At 47.2% G+C, this 25707-nt stretch overlaps 1 protein-coding gene and 1 non-coding gene across 2 annotated transcripts in view; one reads left to right on the top strand and one right to left on the bottom strand.

The window, feature by feature from the left end:
• Nucleotides 1-25707, top strand: part of ATP10A (ATPase phospholipid transporting 10A (putative)) — a 180744-nt gene that overhangs the window by 4409 nt on the left and 150628 nt on the right. The window lies entirely within an intron of this gene.
• LOC138095658 (U6 spliceosomal RNA) lies at nt 18787-18889 on the bottom strand. The gene has a single exon (XR_011146402.1). It is a non-coding gene; the product is annotated as a U6 spliceosomal RNA (small nuclear RNA).

Genomic DNA, 25707 nt, shown 5'->3' with positions numbered 1-25707 from the left:
AGCCTGTGGTCAGAGGAGGGGCTGGGGGGATGTGGGGGTTCTAGTGGAGGGAAGGCAGAGCCTGTGGTCAGAGGAGGGGCTGGGGGGATGTGGGGGTTCTAGTGGAGGGAAGGCAGCCTGTGGTCAGAGGAGGGGCTGGGGGGATGTGGGGGTTCTAGTGGAGGGAAGGCAGAGCCTGTGGTCAGAGGAGGGGCCGGGGGGATGTGGGGGTTCCTGTGGAGGGAAGGCAGAGCCTGTGGTCAGAGGAGGGGCCGGGGGGATGTGGGGGTTCTAGTGGAGGGAAGGCAGAGCCTGTGGTCAGAGGAGGGGCTGGGGGGATGTGGGGGTTCCTGTGGAGGGAAGGCAGAGCCTGTGGTCAGAGGAGGGGCTGGGGGGATGTGGGGGTTCTAGTGGAGGGAAGGCAGAGCCTGTGGTCAGAGGAGGGGCTGGGGGGATGTGGGGGTTCTAGTGAAGGGAAGGCAGCCTGTGGTCAGAGGAGGGGCTGGGGGGATGTGGGGGTTCTAGTGGAGGGAAGGCAGAGCCTGTGGTCAGAGGAGGGGCCGGGGGGATGTGGGGGTTCCTGTGGAGGGAAGGCAGAGCCTGTGGTCAGAGGAGGGGCTGGGGGGATGTGGGGGTTCCTGTGGAGGGAAGGCAGAGCCTGTGGTCAGAGGAGGGGCTGGGGGGATGTGGGGGTTCCTGTGGAGGGAAGGCAGAGCCTGTGGTCAGAGGAGGGGCTGGGGGGATGTGGGGGTTCTAGTGGAGGGAAGGCAGAGCCTGTGGTCAGAGGAGGGGCTGGGGGGATGTGGGGGTTCTAGTGAAGGGAAGGCAGCCTGTGGTCAGAGGAGGGGCTGGGGGGATGTGGGGGTTCCTGTGGAGGGAAGGCAGAGCCTGTGGTCAGAGGAGGGGCCGGGGGGATGCAGGGGTTCCTGTGGAGGGAAGGCAGAGCCTGTGGTCAGAGGAGGGGCCGGGGGGATGTGGGGGAGTCTAGTGGAGGGAAGGCAGAGCCTGTGGTCAGAGGAGGGGCCGGGGGGATGTGGGGGTTCCTGTGGAGGGAAGGCAGAGCCTGTGGTCAGAGGAGGGGCTGGGGGGATGTGGGGGTTCTAGTGGAGGGAAGGCAGAGCCTGTGGTCAGAGGAGGGGCCGGGGGGATGTGGGGGTTCTAGTGGAGGGAAGGCAGAGCCTGTGGTCAGAGGAGGGGCCGGGGGGATGTGGGGGTTCTAGTGGAGGGAAGGCAGAGCCTGTGGTCAGAGGAGGGGCTGGGGGGATGCAGGGGTTCCTGTGGAGGGAAGGAAGAGCCTGTGGTCAGAGGAGGGGCTGGGGGGATGTGGGGGTTCCTGTGGAGGGAAGGCAGAGCCTGTGGTCAGAGGAGGGGCCGGGGGGATGTGGGGGTTCCTGTGGAGGGAAGGCAGAGCCTGTGGTCAGAGGAGGGGCTGGGGGGATGCAGGGGTTCCTGTGGAGGGAAGGCAGAGCCTGTGGTCAGAGGAGGGGCCGGGGGGATGTGGGGGTTCTAGTGGAGGGAAGGCAGAGCCTGTGGTCAGAGGAGGGGCTGGGGGGATGTGGGGGAGTCTAGTGGAGGGAAGGCAGAGCCCGTGGTCAGAGGAGGGGCTGGGGGGATGTGGGGGTTCCTGTGGAGGGAAGGCAGAGCCTGTGGTCAGAGGAGGGGCTGGGGGGATGTGGGGGTTCTAGTGGAGGGAAGGCAGAGCCTGTGGTCAGAGGAGGGGCCGGGGGGATGTGGGGGTTCTAGTGGAGGGAAGGCAGAGCCTGTGGTCAGAGGAGGGGCCGGGGGGATGTGGGGGTTCTAGTGGAGGGAAGGCAGAGCCTGTGGTCAGAGGAGGGGCCGGGGGGATGTGGGGGTTCTAGTGGAGGGAAGGCAGAGCCTGTGGTCAGAGGAGGGGCTGGGGGGATGTGGGGGTTCTAGTGGAGGGAAGGCAGAGCCTGTGGTCAGAGGAGGGGCTGGGGGGATGTGGGGGTTCCTGTGGAGGGAAGGCAGAGCCCGTGGTCAGAGGAGGGGCCGGGGGGATGTGGGGGTTCCTGTGGAGGGAAGGCAGAGCCTGTGGTCAGAGGAGGGGCTGGGGGGATGTGGGGGTTCTAGTGGAGGGAAGGCAGAGCCTGTGGTCAGAGGAGGGGCTGGGGGGATGTGGGGGTTCTAGTGGAGGGAAGGCAGAGCCTGTGGTCAGAGGAGGGGCTGGGGGGATGTGGGGGTTCTAGTGGAGGGAAGGCAGAGCCTGTGGTCAGAGGAGGGGCCGGGGGGATGTGGGGGTTCTAGTGGAGGGAAGGCAGAGCCTGTGGTCAGAGGAGGGGCCGGGGGGATGTGGGGGTTCCTGTGGAGGGAAGGCAGAGCCTGTGGTCAGAGGAGGGGCCGGGGGGATGTGGGGGTTCCTGTGGAGGGAAGGCAGAGCCTGTGGTCAGAGGAGGGGCCGGGGGGATGTGGGGGTTCCTGTGGAGGGAAGGCAGAGCCTGTGTTCAGAGGAGGGGCCGGGGGGATGTGGGGGTTCTAGTGGAGGGAAGGCAGAGCCTGTGGTCAGAGGAGGGGCTGGGGGGATGTGGGGGTTCCTGTGGAGGGAAGGCAGAGCCTGTGGTCAGAGGAGGGGCTGGGGGGATGTGGGGGTTCCTGTGGAGGGAAGGCAGAGCCTGTGGTCAGAGGAGGGGCCGGGGGGATGTGGGGGTTCTCGTGGAGGGAAGGCAGAGCCTGTGGTCAGAGGAGGGGCCGGGGGGATGTGGGGGTTCCTGTGGAGGGAAGGCAGAGCCTGTGGTCAGAGGAGGGGCCGGGGGGATGTGGGGGTTCTAGTGGAGGGAAGGCAGAGCCTGTGGTCAGAGGAGGGGCCGGGGGGATGTGGGGGTTCTAGTGGAGGGAAGGCAGAGCCTGTGGTCAGAGGAGGGGCCGGGGGGATGTGGGGGTTCTAGTGGAGGGAAGGCAGAGCCTGTGGTCAGAGGAGGGGCTGGGGGGATGTGGGGGTTCTTGTGGAGGGAAGGCAGAGCCTGTGGTCAGAGGAGGGGCTGGGGGGATGTGGGGGTTCTTGTGGAGGGAAGGCAGAGCCTGTGGTCAGAGGAGGGGCTGGGGGGATGTGGGGGTTCTTGTGGAGGGAAGGCAGAGCCTGTGGTCAGAGGAGGGGCTGGGGGGATGTGGGGGTTCTAGTGGAGGGAAGGCAGAGCCTGTGGTCAGAGGAGGGGCTGGGGGGATGTGGGGGTTCTTGTGGAAGGAAGGCAGAGCCTGTGATCAGAGGAGGGGCTGGGGGAATGTGGGGGTCCTCGTGGAGGGAAAGCAGAGCCTCTGATCAGAGGAGGGGTCAGGGGACACTGGAGAAGAAATGTTCCTGAGAGGGCATTTGCCCGAGAGAGGGGATGAGTGGAAGCCCAGGGTTCCAGGGCTTACCCACCTGTTCAGCCTCAGAGCGAGGGGGTTGCTGGTTAAAAGGAGCAAACCTCACCCCTGCCGCTGGAACCGAGTGAGCCTCAGCGGGGTGCAGGCTGAGGTGGGGGTCCCAGGCGGACGAGGCCCTGCCTGGCCCAAACTCTGCACGAGCCCCTGCCTCACCTGCACCCCATTTCTAGCGTGTCAGTGGGTCCTGGCCCAGGTCCACACACCCCTCACGCCCCTGATCCTGTGGACCTGGAGGAGCCGGCACCTTGTCCTGTGGCCCCCACCTTCTGCCCAGCCCTACCTGCGTTCTTGGGTAACGTTTTCCCTTTTGGTTCTCTCCGCTTTGTGATGACTCAAACCTGGGTACCTTCCAGTGTCTGCCTCCAGGATGACGGCAGCAGCAGCATTTCTACCTGAATTAGCCCATGGTGACTTTTCCCTGAAGGTTTTGAGCTTCTGGGGCTCTGGCCCTTTGGTGTCTTGCCGTCATCTTTTGGAAAAACAGTCAGGGCATGCCCTCATGCTTCTCTTGGAATTTAACTGTTTTCCCGTCCCTTTCCTTTGACTCTCACTTGACTTTCCCAGCTCACCAGGGGCACCTGTTCAGCCTGCTTACCCCAGGCTTCGAGGCTTCTTTTGTCAGAAGATCCTGAAAGGGACCCGACAGAGTTCCCCCATTGTTTCTGTCCATTTATCTTGTCTCGAACTTCCTTTCCTCCCTTTCCTGGAGAGTCTAGCCTCTTCCTCACCAACAGCAGAAATGTTTTGCCCTTGGGAAGCATAGCACCTTTGTCTTATTTGGAATGAAATATTTGAAGAAGCGGGTATACCAGACCAGTACAAGGCCCCGGGGGACAGGGATGCACCAGAACTACATAAGTCTTCTTGACGCAGGGACATCTGTCTGGTGTGCTAGGTGGGGGGACTCTTGAGGAATATTTGGACATTGCCATTCACGTAGTTTTTGGAAATAATTTTTCTTTTGATACTTTTTATCATAAGTGGGGTCCAATTATAGAAAAAGAACCATTCTTTCCCTAGAAACTTGTTTGCCCTCTGGAGATAGTCCTGTTCAAGGGAAGGTCCTTTTTATACTTGTTAATGTGAGTCAACTGCTTTAGTGCTCAGTTGCACCATAACCTCCTGATGTCCTGTTTTCGTACCTTCGTTTCACAGGTGAGGAAACTGAGCTTCAGAGCTTGATAGCTGCCTTAGGGCTGCCTGCTGGGAGATGGCAGAGCCATAGCCTGAGTCCAGACTCATCCTGCTGTGACTCTCAGTTCATAGTTTTCTTGTGCTCGCCATCTCCACCCCCAAGAGCAGTATGCGTCATTTGAAAAGAAAAAAAACTTTACAATTTAATTCATCTCACAGTATTTTCTAATTTCCCTGATGGTTTCTTCTTTGACTCATTTTATTTAGGAGTGTTTTAATTTCCACATATTGGTGACTTCCCCAATTTTTTTTGTTATTGTTTCCATTTGCATTCCATTCGCGCAGATATGGAATAGTACGTAGATAAGGAACCTTTGTGTCTCCATCACCTAGTTTAATAGTTAGCACCTCATGACAGCACTGTTTCTCTGTATCCCACTCACTCCCTTCCCCCTTTTATATTGAAGCACATTCCAAACTTCAGGACATTTCTTCTGTAATATTTCAGCATTTATTTTTAGAAAAACTAGAACTTAAAAAAAAAAAAACCCTAAACTATCACACCTAGAGAATTAATTTTAATTCCTTAATATTATTAAATACCAAACCTGTATTCAAATTTCCACTTGTCTCATAAATGCCATATTTCTTTTTTTCAATTTGTATGTTTGAATCAGGTCTCATTGCAATTGGCTGATCTCTCGCTGAGATCTCCTTTGCTTGTAATTCCCTAGTAATTCCCTTTCTCTCGCTCTTCTTCCCCTTGCAACCTGCGTTATTTATCCTGGAGGGCTTCCCATAGCTTGAATATTGCTGATTTCTGTGGATCAGATAACACATTCCTTTCCACTGTAATTCTTGTGAGGGGTAGGTGGGTCTTGATGCTTTATCAGAGTTTCATCAGTTTTGATTTTTGAGGAGGAACGATCGAAACTGCACCTAGAGGTGGTGCACTTCCCTCATAAGGGACATAGAGTTCTTTGGTTCGTCTTTGTGTGATGTCAGCAGCCGTGGCGATCATTGACTACCTCCATTAATTTGCTGGAGGTTATGAAATGATTGGTGGGCCTAATTCATTTATTAAATATTATTCATAATACTTTCATAAAAAGATACTTCCCTTCATCTACTATCTGGTTTCCCAGTGGTATAGCTCATAGAGAGAGATGTTTGATTTGGATCACTCACATCTTCCATTGGGAATTAATTGGCTTTTTAAAATGTTTATAAACTTTTTATTTTGAAACTTTCAGACTTTATAGACAAGTTGCAAAAGTAGTATATCCTTAACCAACATTCCTCTTATTTTAATGTTTCACTTAGCTGTATTACCGTGGTCAAAACTAAGACATTAACATCAGCAAAAAGCTATTTAATTAAAAAAAATATATTTTATTGAAGAAATTAAAAGACGCTTACTCCTTGGAAGAAAAGTTATGACCAACCTAAATAGCATATTCAAAAGTAGAGACATTACTTTGCCAATTAAGGTCCGTCTAGTCAAGGCTATGGTTTTTCCTGTGGTCATGTATGGATGTGAGAGTTGGACTGTGAAGAAGGCTGAGCGCTGAAGAATTGATGCTTTTGAACTGTGGTGTTGAACAAGACTCTTGAGAGTCCCTTGGACTGCAAGGAGATCCAACCAGTCCATTCTGAAGGAGATCAGTCCTGGGATTTCTTTGGAAGGAATGATGCTAAAGCTGAAAGTCCAGTACTTTGGCCACTTCATGCGAAGAGTTGACTCATTGGAAAAGACTTTGATGCTGGGAGGGATTGGGGGCAGGAGGAGAAGGGGACAACAGAGGATGAGATGGCTGGATAGCATCACCGACTGGATGGACATGAGTCTGAGTGAACTCTGGGAGTTGGTGATGGACAGGGAGGCCTGGCGTGCTACGACTCATGGGGCCACAAAGAGTCCGACACGAGTGAGTGACTGAACTGAACTGAACTGATAGTTGACTTACAATGTTTTGGGTGCACAACAAGGTAATTTAGTTGTACAAACATACATATGTTATTTTTGAAATTATTTTCCATCAAAATATTGACTATAGTTCCCTACGCTATATGGTAAACCTTTGTTGCTTCTTGCATATCTATTTTTTAATAAGAAATCTAGCATTCTATTCATACTAAGTCAAACAAGTGGAATCAAAATGTCGTAATTTTTTTAGTTAGGCAAAAATCCGTATGTTTTGTAAAATATATATATTATACACACTTACATATGTATAGAAAAGCTTTTCTACTACACTTGATAAAGTCTTGAGAAAGAACATCAAAAAAAATGAGATGGAGAAATCAGAGAACATGAACTAAATGAATAAGAGCACTGAATATGAAATATGAAAAGTAAAACAAGCTAGATAAAAGTAGAAGATCATCATATAGTCTAGTTGTTTTTAAGCATGACTCCTCACTGGAAACATCTGGAGCTGTGGAGAAAAAAGCAATACTTGAGCATTTGTATTTTTCAAAAAACTTCAAGATAATTCTGATATGCATCTGGATTTTAAAAAAAGATTACAGGTTTTTCTGTTAGATCCTAGTTTTGATGGTATGCAGTTCTATTATATTTCTGTTGACCAATCATGATAAAATGGTATTATGTGAGTAACAGTTACATAATCACAATAGTAAAAGATAATTATCAGTTTTCACAATCAATAGCCAGAGAAAAAGTAGAAGATAATTACAATTGCAAGCCATAATGGGAATATGATTAACTTAACAATATGAAATAATTACATACAGTTTGGAGGAGGGGTCAAGCAGAGCGATGTGGTAAGCGGAAGTGCACACAGGCACATGTTTTCGTCCAGCCAGCCAGTCTGTGTTTTTTGGTTGATGCACTTAATCCATTTTAAAGTAATTATTAATATGTATGATCCTGTTACCATTTTCTTAATTGTTTTGGGCTTATTTTCTGCAGGTCTTTTCCTTCCCTTTTGTTCCTGCCTAGCGAAGTTCCTTTAGCATTTGTTGTAAAGCTGGTTTGGTGGTGCTGAATTCTCTTAACTTCTGCTAGTCAGGAAAGCTTTGATTTCTCCATCAAATCTGAATGAGAGTCTTGCTGGGTAGAGTATTCTTGGTTGTAGTTTCTTCCCTTTCATCACTTTAAATATACCCTTCTGGCCTGTAGAGTTTCTGTTGAGAAACTCTGGCTTATAGAGTTTTCTGTTGAGAAATGAGCTGATAGCCTGATGGGAGTTCCCTTGTATGTTATTTGTCGTTTTTCCCTTGTTGCTTTTAATATTTTATCTTTGTCTTTATTTTTTGTCAGTTTGATTATTATGTGTCTCGGTGTGTTCCTCCTTGGGTTTATCCTGCCTGGGACTCTCTGTGCTTCCTGGACTTGGTTGACTATTTCTTTTCCCATGTTTGGGGAGTTTTCAGCTATTATCTCTTCAAATATTTTCTCAGGTCCTTTCTCTCTCTCTCCTCCTTCTGGGACCCCTATAATGTGAATGTTGTGCTTTTAATGTTGTCCAGAGGTCTCCTAGGCTGTTTTCATTTCTTTCCATTCTTTTTTCTACATTCTGTTCTGTGGCAGTGATTTCCACCATTCTGCCCTCCAGGTCATTTATACATTCTTCTGCCTCAGTAAATCTGTTACTGATTCCTTTAGTGTATTGCTCATCTCTGTTTGTTCTTTAGTTCTTCCAGGTCTTTGGTAAACATTTCTTATATCTTCTCCATTCTTTTTCTGAGATCCTGGATCATTTTCACTATCATTATACTGAATTCTTTTTCTGGAAGATTTCCTGGCTCCTCTTTATTAGTTTTTTTCTTTTTGGAGTTTTATCTGGTTTCTTCATTTGGAACATAATCATTTGCCTTTTTGTTTTGTTTAACTGTCTCTGATTATGGGTTTTGTTCTGGAGTCTGCAGGATTATAGTTCTTTCTTCTTCTATCTACAAGCTCAGTCTTAAACCACACTTCTCCATCAAAAGAGGACTTGTTATTTTTTTCTAGTTTATTGAGATGTAGTTGAAATACAGCACTGTGTAAGTTTAAGGTGTATAGCATAATTTGATTTACATATATTGTGAAATAATTACCATAACAAGTTTAGTTACTATCCATCATCTCAGTTCAGTTCATTTCACTTGCTCAGCTGTGTCCTATTTTTGTGACCGCATCCATCATCTCATATAGATACAAAAAAAAGCAAAAAAGAATTTTTTTTCCTTTGTTGAGAACTCTTAGAATTTGCTCTCTGAGCAGCTTTCAAGTATGCCTTACAGCAGTGCTAACTGTAGTCCTCATGTTAGCACTATATTCCCAGTACTTATTTTTTTCATAGCTGGAAACTTCGATCACCTTAATCCATTTCTCCCACCCACACCTCTGGTAACCACTAATCTGATCTCTCTTACTATGAGATTTTTTTTTTTTTCAGATTCCACATGTGAGTTCATACAGTGTTTGTATTTCTTTGTCTGACATTTCATTTAGCATAATACCCTCATGCTCCATTTTTGTTATTGCAAATGGCAGGATTTCATATTTTTATGACTGAGTAGTATTCCACTGTGTATAGGTACCACTTCTTCTTTGTCCATTCATTGGTCGGTGGACATAGGTTACTTCCGTATTTTGGCAATTGTAAACAGTGGTGCTGTGAACATTTGTTGTTGTTGTTGTTGTTGTTCATTCGCTCAATCATGTCCTACTCTTTGCAACTTGATGACCTGTAGCACCCCAGGTTTCACTGTCCTTGACCATTTCAGAGTTTGCTCAAACTCATATCCATTGAGTTGGTGATGCCATCCAACTATCCCTCCTCTTCTGTCATCCCCTTCTTCTCCTGCCTTCAGTCTTTCTCCGCATCACGGTCTTTTCCAATGAGTCAGCTTCACCTTAAGCATCAATCCTTCCAATGAATATTTAGGGTTGATTTCTTTTAGGATTGACAGGTTTGGTCTCCTTGCAGTCCAAGGGACTCACAAGAATCTTCTACAGCACCACAGTTTAAAAGCATCAAGGTAGGGGTATGAGCATAAGGTGCAGAAGTTTCTTTGACATAGTGTTTTCATTTCCTTTGTTAATATTCCCCGAAATGGAATTGTTAGCTTGTGTGGTAGTTCTGTCATTAATTTTTTGAGGAATTTCCATACTGTTTTCCATAGTGGCTGCACCAATTTACACTCCTACCACATTGTACAAAGTTTACTTTTTGTCTTCATCCTCACCATTTGTTATCACTCTTTGTCTTTTTTGATAATAGCCATTCTAACAGGTGTGAGGTGATAATCTCATAGTGGTTTTGATTTGCATTTCCCTGATGATTAGTGATGTCAAGCAACTTTTCATGTATCTATCGCTATTTGTATATCTTTGAGAAAATGTCTATTCAGGTATTTTTTTGATTCGTGGTTTTATTATTTTTAATAGAATTCTTTGGTAGCTTTCAGTATGGGTGTGAGAGCTGAACTGTGAAGAAAGCTGATCACCGAAGAATTGATGCTTTTGAACTGTTGTGTTGGAGAAGACTCTTGAGAGTCCCCTGGACAGCAAGGTGATCCAACCAGTCCATGCTAAAGGAAATCAGTCCTGAATATTCATTGGAAGGACTGATGCTGAAGCTGAAACTCCAATACTTTGGCCACCTGATGAGAAGAACTGACTCATTTGAACTGACTCATTTGATGCTGGGAATGATTGAGGGTGGAAGGGGAAGGGGACAGCAGAGGATGAGATGGTTGGATGGCACCACTGACTCAGTGGACATGAGTTCGAGTAAGCTCCAGGAGTTGGTGGTGGACAGGGAGGCGTGGTGTGCTGCAGTCCACGGGGTTGCAAAGAGTCAGACACGACTGAGCGGCTGAGCTGAACTGAGTGGCTTTAGATGCCCAATATGTCTGTTCTGTTTTGTTGTGCTGTGGCCTGGCTGGATCCTCATCTGAAGGTCTTTCATTTTTGTGAGTATCTATTCTAGTTTTCATCCTTTCTGGAAGGAGTCAGGTGTCTCATCTGTGGGATGTGTTTGCAAGTATTCCATTATCACAATGACTGCCAGTCTTCCTAAGACTTGGTGTTCCTGGGCCAGCATGGCATGTGGCATGTGCTGCGCTTGCCTCTGGATTGTCAACACCATTAAGAACCACCCTGTCCTCAAGACCAGTCAGGCCCATTGAAAAGCACTTTCGGAAGACATTGGTAAAAATGATTTTCTTTCTTTGTTTTACTTTTGGCTCTGCTGGGTCTTCACTGCTTTCACGGCCTTTCTCCAGTTGTGGAGAGCCAGGGCTACGTGTTAGTTGCAGTGTGTGGGCTTCTTACCATGGCTTCTCTTTGGTGCAGGGCGCAGGCTGTAAGACATGTGGGCTTCAGCAGCTGTGGCTCCTGGGTTTTAGAGCACAGGCTTGGTGGTTATGGCGCATGGGCTTCGTTGCTCCGTGGTTGTACGATCTTCCTGGATCAGGGATTGAACCTGTGTCTCCTGCATTGGCAGGTGGATTCTTTAACCACTGGCTACCAGGGAAGCCAGACTGGTTCCAAATAGGAAAAGGAGTACGTCAAGGCTGTATATTGTCACCCTGGTTATTCAACTTATGTGCAGAGTACATCATGAGAAAAGCTGGACTGGAAGAAGCACAAGCTGGAATCAAGATTGCCAGGAGAAATATCAATAACCTCAGATATGCAGATGACACCACCCGTATGGCAGAAAATGAAGAGGAACTAAAAAAGCCTCTTGATGAAAGTGAAAGAGAAGAGTGAAAAAGTCGGCTTAAAGTTCAGCACTCAGAAAACTAAGATCATGGCATCTTGTCCTATCACTTCATAGGAAATAGATGGGGAAACAGTGGAAACAGTGTCAGACTTTATTTTGGGGGGCTCCAAAATCACTGCAGATGGTGATTGTAGCCATGAAATTAAAAGACGCTTACTCCTTGGAAGGAAAGTTATGACCAACCTAGATAGCATATTCAAAAGCAGAAACATTACTTTGCCAACAAAGGTCCATCTAGTCAAGGCTCTGGTTTTTCCTGTGGTCATGTATGGATATGAGAGTTGGACTGTGAAGAAAGCTGAGTGCCGAAGAATTGATGCTTTTGAACTGTGGTGTTGGAGGAGACTCTTGAGAGTCCCTTGGACTGCAAGGAGATCCAACCAGTCCATTCTAAAGATCAGTCCTGGGTGTTCTTTGGAAGGAATGATGCTGAGGGTGAAACTCCAGTACTTTGTCCATCTCATGCGAAGAGTTGACTCATTGGAAAAGATTCTGATGCTGGGAGGGATTAGGAACAGGAGGAGAAGGGGACAACAGAGGATGAGATGGCTGGATGGCATCACTGACTCGATGGTCGTGAGTTTGAGTGAACTCCGGGAGTTGGTGACAGATAGGGAGGCCTGGCGTGCTGCAATTCATGGGGTTGCAAAGAGTCGGACACGACTGAGTGACTGAACTGAACTAAACTGAACCAGGGAAGCCCTAGGGGACATTTTAAAGACAAAACCTATTCACATTTCCAGATTCCTTGACTTGGGAAGATTCAGGGGACCTGTGTGTCTGCCAGAGTCCCTCCCTTCACAGTGGGGTGGTCCAGCTTCTTGCTGAATTTCCATAAAGAGGGAGCCCAAAGTCTTGATTTGCACAAGACTTACCTTGCTATATATAGTGCACTGAGACTTTACAGGAAAATGGAGAAGCTATTTTGGTCTTTGGTTTTTTAGAATACACTTAGCTTGGCTTTCTGTGTTTACTTATTTCAGATTTTCCCAGGGCACAGTTAGTATGCATTGCCCCCCAATATACCCTCTGGTTATTCTTCCATTGGGGATAATGTATGTTGAAGTACTTTGCCCAGAAAACTATTTTCATTAGGTAGTAATAAATTCCTTTGCCCATTTAAATTCAATCAGAGGCAAGTGAAGCCCCCTCAATGAGGTGATTCCCTCTCTAGCAGTAAAATGCTGGGCAGGTGCATCTCTCTCTGGCTCAGTCTCCCGCTTTAAACAAGAGGGCAGACAGTGGCGGCTGGTCTGCGGTGGGGAGTAAGTGAGACACTGCACGAAAGGGCAGAGCCAAGGCCAGACAGGCAGGGCAGAGCCAAGGCCAGACAGGCAGGCCAGTGTTTGACACGGTTAGCTGCAGCTCAGCATTACAGTTGGGGCTTCCCTGCTGGCTCAGTGGTGAAGAATCCGCCTGCAGTGTGGGAGACCTGGGTTCGATCTCTGGGTTGGGAAGATCCCCTGGAGAAGAGAAAGGCTTCCCACTCCAGTATTCTGGCCTGGAGAATTGCATGGACTGTATAGTCCATGGGGTCGCAAAGAGTCGGACAGGACTGAGCGACTTTCTCTTTTCAGTGTTACGGTTGTTACAACTGCTACCGATGGTCATTGTTGCTAAGATCTTTTGGTCAAAATTCTCTTTTTTGTTTTTAATTGAAGTATAGTTGATTTACCACGTTGTATTCAGTTTCATATATATGTATACATTCTTTTAACAATTTTTCTTAATGATATTTTACACTGAAGTAATATACTTTTAGTAAAAACAAACACCTTCCTCATTTAGTCTGTGTAGTTTTATCCTCAGTAAATGGACCGATTTTTGAAAGCATGTTTAAATACTGAAAGTAGCTTGCAGACTCCTATTGCTAACTTCATCAGTTCAGTTCAGTCGCTCAGTTGTGTCCGACTCTTTGCGACCCCATGGATTCCTGGTAATTTTGGGATGCTCCTGGTGGCTCAGGTATCTTCTTAGAAATGCAGTTCATTGAAGAGGCCCTATAGGGACATGGTGATGTTAAGGCATTATTTGTTCAGATTAATAATTCAAAGGCAGTATATAAGTCCTTTGGATGTAGTAACAAACTCTTTTTAAAAATTTTAAAGACATCAAATGAATTAAATTTGTTGACCTATTTGGTGATCTCTTTGAATTTCTCGTTTTTGCTTATGAACCCTTAAATAAAAGACAAAACAAAACAGCAACAATTACAGTAGGTCCTGGGTTTTCCAAAGGAAAACAAGTCTTGAGCAGCCAGTGTGGCTTTCTCCAATGACATGCTTGCGGGAAGAAGAGGACTTTATGACCCTTTCTGACATCCCAGAGCTTAGAAGGATAGGAACATCCGGTTAGCTCAGGATCTGCCTTGATTTTTCTTCTGCATTAGGTTTCCCTGTTTCAGAAACTGACTTTCCCAGAAAGGCGCCAGGGTGTTCTAAGACAGGAAGGTGGGCTGAGTCTTCAAAGTCTGCCCCTTCCAAAGCCCTCTGGGTCCCTGAGCACCCCACCCCCCATCTCCCTGCCTGTGTTTCTTCTTTGCCTTATCAGTGCTTTTCTGATGGCAACTTCTGTCCCTAAAGGACTCCAGTACATGAGAGCTGAATGAAATGGGAGGAAGCTCCAGCTGTCAGCAGGCACTTTTCAGGCCTTTTCTGTCCCACCCTGTGTTTTTGCGTGCTTCTCTGACAGCTAGAGAAAAGCAAGTTCAGGAGAGTTTAGTTTGGGTTCCAAGTTCTCTCCTTTGTCTTGGGACTCTTGGTGGCGTCGGTCAGCTGCAGATGGAGACAGGGCACGGCACACGCCCTTGGATCTGTCCTGAGCTGCCCAGCCTTCCTGTCCTGCCAGCCTCCTTTGGGTGGTGCCAAGAGGCAGGGTCCCATCCAGACAGTGAGCCGGCAGAGGAGGGTGTCCCGGGTGTGCAGAGGGCGCGGCCCCTTCCCAGTCCCGCTGTTCTTCCAGCACCGGGCAGATACTCAGACGGGCCTCGCCCCTCATGCTCGGCCAAGTGGGAAGTCATTTTCATTTCAGTCACAGAATCCATCCACTCTCTCTGACCTAGTTGTCTTCAGGCCCGGTGGCTCAGGAAACCTGTTACTCAGAAAGCTCGAAGTGAATCTGAGGCAGACACAGAGCAGGTGGAGAGTGAGCCAGGACGGAGGCAGTGTCCTTTAGGGATGCTCTCAGCTTTCGTCTTTCTGAGCAAAGAGGCCATCTGCAAACGCATCCAAGCGGTTTGTTCTCTCTTCATTTGACAGCCTCGGTGCGCATGGCGTGTGTCTACTTTCTGAAACAGTACTTGTGTTAAACAGCATGGTAATTTAGTAGATAAGTCTTGCTTCTCATGACTAATTGGTGATTACCTGGGCCCTCACCTTTCATACTGCAGTTATCATTCTTTTATTTTCTGTCTATATTTTGCTGTGATACATTTTAGTTAGATCAGATGAGTGTTTTTTTTTTTTTTTTTAAGAAAGAAAAACTGTTGCTGTAAGTGGGGTGGACAGTCTGGCTCACTCCGTTGGTCTGGCTGCTGTGTTGCCGTCTCTGCAGGCCGCCCCGCGCCCACGCTCTGGCCCTTCACCCTGGCCGAGCCTGGGCTCTGCCGCAGGACGGTCCTCTGCTTCTGTGCACACTCCCTGGGGTGCCCTGCTTCTGGCCTGACTGTCCCCTCTGCCTCATCGATTCCTCTGTGCCTTCACGGGAGCTCCTGCACAGTGCTGCGGGCAGGGGGGTGCCCCGAGTGTGTCATTCTTGACTCTGATCCCAGTCACCGCGGGGGGTGACATCCCTCCTTTTCGGCCCTTTGCTATCCTTGTCTCTTTATTGACCGTATGCAGAAGCCTTGACATTGGGGCCTTGCACCCTGTGAGGGCGATGACTCCTCTGGACCAGCCAGTTCCTAGAGCGAGAGACTGGCCTGTGAGTGTGTGTTTCATATGCAAAGTAACAATCTAGAGCCCACGCCCTACACACCCTTTTTAAGAATAACTGTTGATTTATTTGACTCTGGCCCACAGGGTCTCGGTTGCCTGGTGTCTGGGACCTTTCCTGGCGGTGCACCGACGCTCTGATCACAGCATGCAGCTTTAGCTGCTCCACGACATTTGGGATCTTAGTTCCCTGATGAGGTATCAAACCCTCATCCCTTGCATTGCAAGGTGGATTCTTAGCCACTGGACCACCAAGGAGTCCCTCTGCACACCCTGTTATCAGGCTGCCATGCTCAGGGCCACCAGCCTGGTAGCAGACGGCTGGGGACCTACGCCCCAGAGCCAGTGATGTTGTTCTGGAGCTTGGTTACCCTGCCTGGCTCTGCCCTTCCCACGGAAACCACAGTGAAGGCTCTTGCCCGTGTTTCCCCCTCGCTCTTCTGCCTCTTGACTTCCCCGGTGCTTTCCCCACGGCTCCTCCTCTTGGGAACTGTGAGAGATAAAGTCCTTTTTCACTGGCAGTGTCTCCTGGCCCACTGGCCTCCACACCTGAATAGCAGTGACCCTGCCTTAAAGCCTGTCTTCTTGCAGCCACTGTCTCTGGCCCCCTTTAACTTCCTTGTCATGTGCGCTTGACTTCTCCTTAAATACTTACTCCTGCTCAGTCCCCACCTCTCCCGTGGTCTCGCCTCTTGGAACCTCTTGGTAAATCCCAACATTACCTGCACCAGTGTGCTGAGCTGCAGCGCTGGCCCCTGTGTGGAGGCTACTGGTCCGCTCTTGTAGCCCCAACCCTGGCCCTGTCCCCACCCTGGCCCTTTTCTGCAGGGCGTGGGGAGCACTCCCCGCTGCTGCTCTTCGCCCGTGCAGCAGGGTCCCCTGCTCTGTGCCCTGCCTCCCTGCACGTGCTCTGCCCTGCTCTCGGGGCAGGTTGGGCGGCAGCCAGGCCTCTCCGTCCTTGCAGTGCTGCGGTGACGGGGCCTCAGCATCTCTGACCTGACGAGTGGACTACTCCTCAGGATACCCGAGTATCTTCACAATAAATGCCTGTTGGTAGAATAACAGCCCCCTAGAGATGCATACATCCTGATCCCCAGAATCTAGGCTACATGGTGCAAGAGAATGAAGGTAGGTTGCAGATGTAATTAAGGTTGCGAATTGGCTAACCTTGAGATGCGGAGAGTCTTTCTGATTATTAGGGTGAGCCCTTAGTCTCATCACCAGTCCTTAAAGGTACTGTAGAAGGAGAGGGCAGGGAGCTGCAGTGTTTGAGGGACCCGACTTGCTGCTGTTCACTTTGACGATGGAGGGGGGAGCCCCGGCTTGAAGAGGTAGGTGGCCTCTGGGGGCTGGAAACGCAAAGGCACTGTGCCTGCCTCGCCCTCCTGCTGGAGCACAGCCCTCCCAAGACTTTGGTTTTGTCCCCGTAAGACCCAGGTCAGACTCCTGACCTCTCGAACTGTAAGATAACACTCTGGTGTTGATTTAGGCCACTGAGTCCTGGTGATTTGTCACAGCAGCCACAGGAAATGAATGCATTTCTGTGGACGAGAGGATCTGGCAAACACCAGGTCCTTGAACCATAGCCTTTTGTGTCTTGCTGTTGATTTATCTAGTTTCAGGTAAAAACATCTGTAGCCATTTGAGTCACTGAGAATATCTGAGAATTCCACATTTGCTGACTGTGGCATGAAGACATGGTAGAATGGAAAATACGTATTTACTTATTTTTTCAGTTGAAATATTTAGTGATAAGACATTACACATGTCTCTAGCACTGTATACTTTTCAGAGATTTTATGAATTTGTGTGGGAAGTTGCCAGCCAGCCCTGGCAGTGGAGTACTGGTAAATTCTTCAATGACACTCTGAGGAAATGGTAGCCCCGAGGGCGAGGTCTTGGCTCAGAGAGGGTACACCTTGGGGGTGGGACAGATGGCCCTGGATCCCAGGTGGCGCTACCAAGGGCCACCGACCATTACTGGCAATGTTGTACCCTATATGAGCGTCCAGCGCCACCTTCATCTTGTGTAGGGTATGGATCAGGCTGCAGTTGTTTAGTTATTTCAGGTTTTTGAGAAAGTGTCGGAAACCAGAGAGTTATCCTGACATATGCCAGGACCCAGAATTTACCAAGGGTTAATGACCAATAGCATGTATGCTTTTTTAGAAAAGTTTAAGTGTTGTAATGGACATTCTTTTTAGTGTAACTGGTTCATTTGAGCAGTAATCTCCAAACATTTTTGATCTCACACCCTTATAAGTAGCAAACACTTGTCTGTGTGTACGGAAGGTAAACTTATTAATGTATAAATCATAGACAGGCAATGCAACGCATGAATACATAGATGAATGGATATATAGTAGTAAGGTAAAGAGCAATTACAATAGAAACTGGTATTCTTTGCCCCCAGTGACGGTGTGCTTTTGTGCATGAGCGCTGCCTGGAGTTTCCTCATGTGGCTTCCTGTCTGTCTTAGTTCACTTGAGAGTATCACATGCGTTCAGATGTGCAGTCCAGTTCATTCTTGGGATTTCTCACATTTATCAAGGGCCATTGAGGGAGCTTCAAGGAGTCTCAGGCCCCACAGAAGGACAGTCCATCCGTGAATGCTGTGGGGTCTGTAGTGGTTGTGGCCCACGAGATGCTGAGTGTCTGGCCTCGTCCACTTCCTGGGGCGCAGACGGCTTGCCAGGTGACACTGGGCCGTCTGAGCCATGCTGCTCGGGCACCAGCCACCTGCCCTCCGGTGTTCTCTTTTCTGTGCTTTACCTTTAAAAAGCGCTTTTATTGTGATGAAATACATACAACATTTATCGTTTTAACCATTTCTAAGTGTACAGTTCAGTGGCGTTGATTACATTCACATTGTTGTGCGACCATCGTTACTACCTGCAGAAATTTTTTGTCTTCCCAAGCTGAAATTCTCCTCATTAAACAATAACTCATTCCTGCCTCCTGCAGCCCTTGTAGCCCACCAGTCTACTTTCTGTCTCTTTGACCTCTCATGACTGAAATCATACAGTGTTTGTCCTTTGTGTCTGGCTTAATTCACTTTGGCGTAATGTCTTCAGGATTCATCCACATTGTGGCACGTATCAGAACACCCTTGGTTTCGGAGGCTGAGTGATATTGAGGGGCTATGTGTAGGCCCCATGGTGTTCTTTCATTCAGCTGGTTGGGTTGCTGCTACCTTTAGGTTTTTGTGAGCAATGCTGCTGTAAACATGGCTGTATAAGGATGTGCTTGAGCATCTCGTGCTTGACTTTCATGGGGGCAGTTTGCATGGATTTCGTTTGGATGCCCCGGTTTCCCGTGGTTGTTTGCATGTATTCAGTGTGGTGCAGTCAGGGTAGCACGAGCTGCAGGCCTTTTTCCCATTAGGTTTTGGGTGCTCCTGTGAGCTAAGGAGACTGCTTCAGCCCCTGACCTTCAGGTGGTGCTCCCACAACCGGGTCTCCAGGAGCCTGACCCACGTGTCCACAGCACACTTGTCTGCCCACAGCGCACCTGCAGGCTTGGGGTGCTGCTGCCAGCTTGTCCTGGGTCCAGTGTTTCCTCTTGATTCTGTCGCCTGAATATCATCATACCCTTTATCTTTCTTTTTTTCTAATTAAAAAGAAATGGAATGCTTCACAGAGTTGCATGTCATCCTTGTGCAGGGGCCATGCTGATCTCCTCTGGTCATCCCAGTTTTAGTATGTGTGCCGAGGTGAGAGCCTGCCTTTTATCTTTGAGCTCGAGAACCCTCTCTGCTGCAGGGGGCTCTGCCTGCTGCCCTGCACAGCTGAGGGCTGGCTGCAGCGCAGGTCACTGTTGCTTCGCGGGGCGCCGTCTGCCGTCAGCGTGAGAAGGGCCTGCTGACTTCACAGGCTTGAGTGGGCCTAGCCGCCTTTGCCACCCGTCTCACCCCGCTTCTCTCTACTGGTGTTCAGTATCCCTACCTGTTTACAATGGTTCGCTGAGGTCAGAAACTGGGCGTCGTACAGCTCCTGAGAATCACCGGCCAAGGTCTTGCTCGCTGAGTCCCACTCCATCACATGGAGGTCCCCCACCTCCCTGCATTGGGGGCTTTCTCCTGGGTCACTTTTGCCCCTTTGAAGGGGCCCTTATTCTGGACTGTGTCCCTTTTGGTCAGATCAGAGGCTTGTAGTGACTGGTGCCTGGAGGAAGGCGGGGAGAGCTGAGTGGACCTGCAATCTCGCTGAAGACAGGGAGGAGCTAAGATTGACCTGTGTCCTAGAGGCCATCACACCATCCCTGCGCAGTTCCGTGTCTTGTTTTACAGATGGGCTAAGCCCATCCCCAGAGGAGGAGACTGCGGATCCACAGCGCTGGTGGCTTCGCTGCAGGAGCGGGGCCCGCGTGCCTGCCCTGTCCTCACGCGTCGCCCTGCGGGGCGGTCAGGCCTGGACAAGGAGCCCCGCCCGCAATAAGAGTCCGGGGAGTAGGGGGCATGGTGAGCGGATGGTGGGCTGTGCCGGCAAACTCACTGCGTGATTGTGAAGCCCCCCTGAAAGACGCTGCTTTTAACCTTCTTTAACTAATAAGTAACTTCTCACTTTACCTACCTCTCCAAAGTTTTTAGAAACATAAGTGTTTTTTAAAAAGAGAACAGCTTATTTTCCTTTTTGATTACCTAAGACATTAATATATCCCTTTGAAAATAGGACATCATAAAAATAAATATATTAGGGATGTGGATGGGTAGAAGAATATCTCTTAAGCTTCATTACCCTTATCAGGACCCCCAGTTTAGACCCTAAAAGTTCTATCATTATTTAACTTGAAGTTGGAGTTTATTAATCCTCCTTTTTGTAGAGGGTCCAGCTGGCTAGAGGTGGGATGTACAGAGAAACTGAGATTTCTTTTATCTCAAGGTCATTTTCACTGAATGGAAAATTCAGTGAGTGGGCTAGGCCCACTCAAGGCCTGTGAAGTCAGCAGGCCCTTCTTGTGCCTATGACAACAAATACACACAAGCGTGCACCTGTGCACACATACATGTTCATGCACATCAGCTCTTTTAGGCAGCTGTGAATGAAGATAGCTTCTTTGAACATGCTTCCCTAAGCCCTGACCCCACAGGTCCCCATGCTGGCAGATCTCATGCTGGCATCCACAGTAGAAAAGGCCCTTCGAGGATGTTCAAGAAGAACTCACCTCCCAAACAAAGATAGGTGCCGGGCCCCCCACGTGACACTCCCAGGTCTGAGCTCTCAGAGTCAGCCACATCAAGGCCACAGCTCCTACCCCAGACCCACGAATTCCAGAAGCGATTTCTGGATGCCCTTTCTAGTTGATACCAGAAACTCTAAACTCACAAGCACTCAAGGGACACTACCAGAAAGGGCTGGAGTCTCCTTTTCACTTATCTCCTCCATCCTTGGGCCTTAAAGCACGGTTTTGAAGTATTTGTCTAAAACAACAACGTAACTCCCTCTGCCAAACTATGAAAAAGCCCACTGCAAGGCTGACACCTGACTTTCCTGCCACTCAAATGAAATGAAGGCACTAAAATGTGAGAGACAAATGACGCAGAGCGCACAGGGGCCAAAAACGCCTTTGTCGCACACATTGACATCATGTTTACTATTTCCCATCGGTCGCATGTCGTAACATTACAATTTGAATGCTTTCAAATATGGAGAGAATTTTCCATTCAGTGAAAATGACTTTGAGATAAAAGAAATCTCAGTTTCTCTGTACATCCCACCTCTAGCCAGCTGGACCCTCTACAAAAAGGAGGATTAATAAACTCCAACTCCAAGTTAAATTATGATAGAACTTTTAGGGTCTAAACTGGGGGTCCTGATAAGGGTAATGAAGCTTAAGAGATATTTTTCTACCCATCCACATCCCTAATATATTTATTTTTATGATGTCCTATTTTCAAAGGGATATATTAATGTCTTAGGTAATCAAAAAGGAAAATAAGCTGTTCTCTTTTTAAAAAACACTTATGTTTCTAAAAACTTGGGCGAGGTAGGTAAAGTGAGAAGTTACTTATTAGTAAAAGATGGTTAAAAGCAAATGTCACACATACCCCCCTGAGCCCCAGGGATAGAAAGGAGCATCTCTTTTCTGCACCACATCTGGGCACTGAGTTGGGAACATCAGTCTATGTAGCGGCAAAGTTCATCAGCTTCTTAGAGAAGGTATTCCCTTCCCTGCCATTTAATTGCATTTCTGTCTGCTCACTTGGAAGAGAGTTTCCTTCTTTCTCCAATTTTCTGTTCTGAAATAGATGTCTGCAAAGGCGTGGCCAACTGGACTTCTCTACACGTGCTGATGTGGGGGTGGGTGGTGAGGAATGACTCGGATGCTTGGGCCGCACTGAGGGCTGATGTGGCTGGGGGCGGGCCTTCTGCCCCTCGGGTTCGCCCCTGATCTCTGGCGTGAGTGTGGAGCGAGGTGTGTGAACAAGAGTTTGCACAGTTTACTTTGTACCTCCACTCCAACTTTAAACTGGCACCTCCTGCAGCTGTTTAGAGCACTAGATTTTGAAATTCTGGATGGTAGAGGAAGGCAATTTTAAGAGTTAAATAAAACTACTTGATAATAGAGTTAGACTTTAGCTGTAAAAGAGACCTTATAAAATCAGAGATGACGTTTGTGTCTGAGGCCTTAAAGATTATTGACAGTTATATATATAGATTATGTAAATTCTGTTCATTACAATATGAAAATGATGTATTTCTTATAGAAATATCCCCCAAATACAACTAAATTGATGTTTTAGTTTCTCACTGTTCATTAATTATGAAAAAAAAAATTGAAAAACAGAGACTTCTGGTTCCAGAACAAGATGGTGTGGATTCACTTTTCCTAACTCATCTCCTGCAACCAAATCCTGGAAATAATTCAACAGACAACAGTCAAAGAACACTAGGAGCTGAAAGAAGGCAGACTGGCTGGGGACCTAAGAGCTTGAAGAATGGGAATCCTCAGTGAATTCTCCAGGTCTCCCTTTTATTGCCCATGTACTTCAGCCTGGGCATGGAGATTCCTGTAACCAGAACTGCCAACAAGTATAGACAAAGTGGAAAAGGCTCTGTTTGCCCAAAGGTAAGCCCAGTGGACACCTAAGTGAGCCCCATCCCATACAAGGCACACGAAGGCCCTGAAGGTGCCTACCGGAGCAGTGTTGGCATAGCTCAGGATGCCCTGCTCTTTACCTAGTCGTATGAGGAGAGCCAGGCTACTCACCCGCACCAGTGGGAATCAACCCAGCGAGGCCCTTCCACTCCCTTATCCCACATCAAAAATCCCAGAGTTAGCATCATACCCACAGTGAAATACTGATGCCTCCCCTCCAAAGAAGGAGGACAAGAATGTCTGCTTCAACACTATTACTTGATACAGTACTAGAAGTTCTTGACACTGCAGTAAGATTCAAGAAGCAAAATGCATACAGGTTGGAAAGAAATAATAAAACTTAATTTGCAGAAAATGTAATTACCTATATAGAAAATGCTAAGGAATATACTACCAAATGGGATGAGGTCAATCCTCATCCCAGATCCCAACAAGGGTAGTAGTAAAGAATGTGCTAACCATCGGACGGTTGTACTCATCTCCCGTGCTAGTAAGGTTTACTTAAAATGTTGCATGCTAGGGTTCAGGATTATGCAAACCAAAAAATTCCAGATGTCCAAGCCGGATTTAGAAAAGGAAGAGGAACTGGAGATCAAATTCAATATTTGCTGGATCATAGAGAAAGCTAGGGAATTCCAGAAAAACATCTACCTCTGTTTCACTGACTATGCCAAAGCTTTTGACTGTGTAATAATAAACTGTGGAAAGTTCTTAAAGAGATGGCAATAAAAGACCACCTTACCTGTCTCCTGAGAAACATGTACGTGGGTCAAGAAGCAACAGTGAGAACCCTGATGAAACACAGAACAGCTGACTGGCTCAAGATTGAGAAAGGAGTACCACAGGGCTGACTGCCGTCACCAGTCTGTTTATATGCTGAGCTCTTCATGAGAAGTGCCAGGCTGAATAAGTTACAAGCTGGAATCAATATAGGCAGGAAAACCATCAACAACCTCAGATATGCGGATGAGACCACTATAATGGCAGAAAGAGAAGACTAACTAAAGAGCCTCTTGATGAGGGTGAAGGAGGAGAGTAAAAGAGCCAGCTTAAAACTAAATGTTAAAAAAAAACACAACTAAGATCATGGCATCTGGTCCATTGCTTCATGGCAAGTAGAGGGGGAGAAGGTGGAAGCAGTGACAGATTTCCTCTTCTTGGACTGTAGAATCACTGTGGATGGTGACTGCAGCCATGAAATGAGGAGACGTTTGCTTCTTGACAGGAAAGCCACGACAAACCTAGACAGTGTGCTGAAAAGCAGAGACATTGCTCTGTTGACAAAGGTCTGTATAGTCAAGACTATAGTCTTCCCAGTGTCACAAACAGCTGTGAGAGCTGGATCATAAAGGAAGCGGAGCACTGAGGAACTGATGCCTTTGAACTATGGTGATGGAAAAGACTCCTGAGAGTTTCTTGGACAGCAAAGAGATGAAACCAGTCAATCTTAAGGGAAATCCACCCTGAATACTCACTGGAAGGGCTGATGCTGAAGCTGAAACTCCAGTATTTTGGTCGTCTGATGAGAACAGCTGACTCCTTGGAAAAGTCTCTCATGCTGGGAAAGATTGAGGGCAGAAGAAGAGGGCATCAGAGGATGAGATGGTTGGATGGCATCACCAATGCAATGGACGTGAACTTGAGCAAACTTTGGGAGATGGTGAGGGACAGAGAGGCCTGCTGTGCTGCAGTCCATGGGGTCACAAAAAGTTGGTCATGACTGAGCGACTGACAACAAAAACAATACTACCAAAACCAAATCAAACCAAACCCAACAAACAACAAAACGGTGTCTTAGAACTAATAAAGGAGCTCATGAAGATTGCAGCATATAAGATAAACATACACAAATCAATTATATTTCTGCATACTGACCATGAACAAATCATAAGCACAATACCATTTATAATTTCTCCAAAGAAAAGGAAATGCTTTGATATAAATTTAACAAAGCTCATACAAGATCTGTATGCTAAAAATTGCAGAGTGCTAATGAAAGAAATGAAAAGAGATCTGGGTAAATGTGGAGACCATTCATGCTCATGAATTGAAGGAAGCACCATTATAGAGATGTCAGTTATACCTACATTTATCTTTAGATTTAACACAATTCCTATCAAAATATCAGTGAAGTTTTTGTAGACATGAGCAAGCTTATTCTGATAAAAACCAGGTTGTAGAATAGCCAGGACAGTTTTGCAAAAGAATAGAATGGGAAGAATTCACTTTTCCCAATATCACTGTTTGGTATAAAGCTACAGAATTCAAGATAGTTTGGTATTGGCAAAGCGATAGTCACCAAAGGAACAGAGTAGAGATCTCAGAAATAAACTGACACGAATTAATTAATTTTTGACAAAGAACCAAAAGCAATTCAATGGAGGAAGTACAGCCTTTTAAGAAATTGTGTAGGAACAATTCAATAGCCATAGGTGAAAAAAAAAAAGAAAGGAAAAAACTCTGAGGTTGCCTTATACCTCAGGCAACAATTTACTCCAAAACAGTCATAGATTTAAATGTGATACTGTAAAACTTCCAGAAGAAAATATTAAAAAAATTTTTTTTCAGTACCTGGGACTAGGCACAAAATTCTTAGACTTGATACCAGGAGCATCATCCATAAAAGGAGAAGTTGATAAATTGGACCTCATCAAAATTAAAAACATTTGCTGTGAGAAAGACCCTGTTAAGAAAAAGGGAAGACAGATTACAGACTGGGAGAGAATGTTTGCAGATCACATACTCAACAAAGCACTTGTGTTCAGAATACACGAACTCCAAAAATTGAACGTTAAAAAATCTGATTTGAAAGTGGGCAGAACTTGAGGAGATATTTCACTGGAGAAGATATGCAGATTGCAGTAATGCACATGGAGCAGATACCCACATGGAAAATGTTCAGCATTGTTAGATAATAGAGAAATGCACATTCAGACCACCAGGAGATGTTATTCAGACCACCAGACTGCACATCTGCCAGAATGGCAAAAACAAAAATGGTGATAGCACCAAATGTTGCCACGGATGTGGAGAAACTGGATCTCTCAAATATTGCTGGTGGGATTGTAAAATACACCCACTTTGGGAAATAGCTCTTAAAACCATAAATAGAATTTCTTTATGATCCCATTTCTCTTGGGCACTTACCCCAGAGAAATGAGAGCTTATTTTCACACAGAAACCTGTACACAAGCGTACCTAACAGCTTTATTCATAATAGTCCAAACTGGAAATAACCCAGATGTTTAGTGAGTGAATATTTAAACTGTGTTCCATCCACACCTTGGAATGCTACTCAGCAGTAAAATGGAATGAACTCTTCATACATAACTACTTGAAAGGGCCTCAAGAACATTTTATGGAGTGCAAAAAGCTGATTTCAGAAGGAAACATGCTGCACGATCCCATTTATGCACCATTTGTCAAATAACATAATTATG

The sequence above is a fragment of the Capricornis sumatraensis genome, chromosome 19 (genome assembly GCF_032405125.1).
Source record: "Capricornis sumatraensis isolate serow.1 chromosome 19, serow.2, whole genome shotgun sequence".
In the NCBI taxonomy this organism is placed as follows: Eukaryota; Metazoa; Chordata; class Mammalia; order Artiodactyla; family Bovidae; genus Capricornis; species Capricornis sumatraensis.
This window is presented reverse-complemented; position numbering and strand designations above follow the sequence as displayed.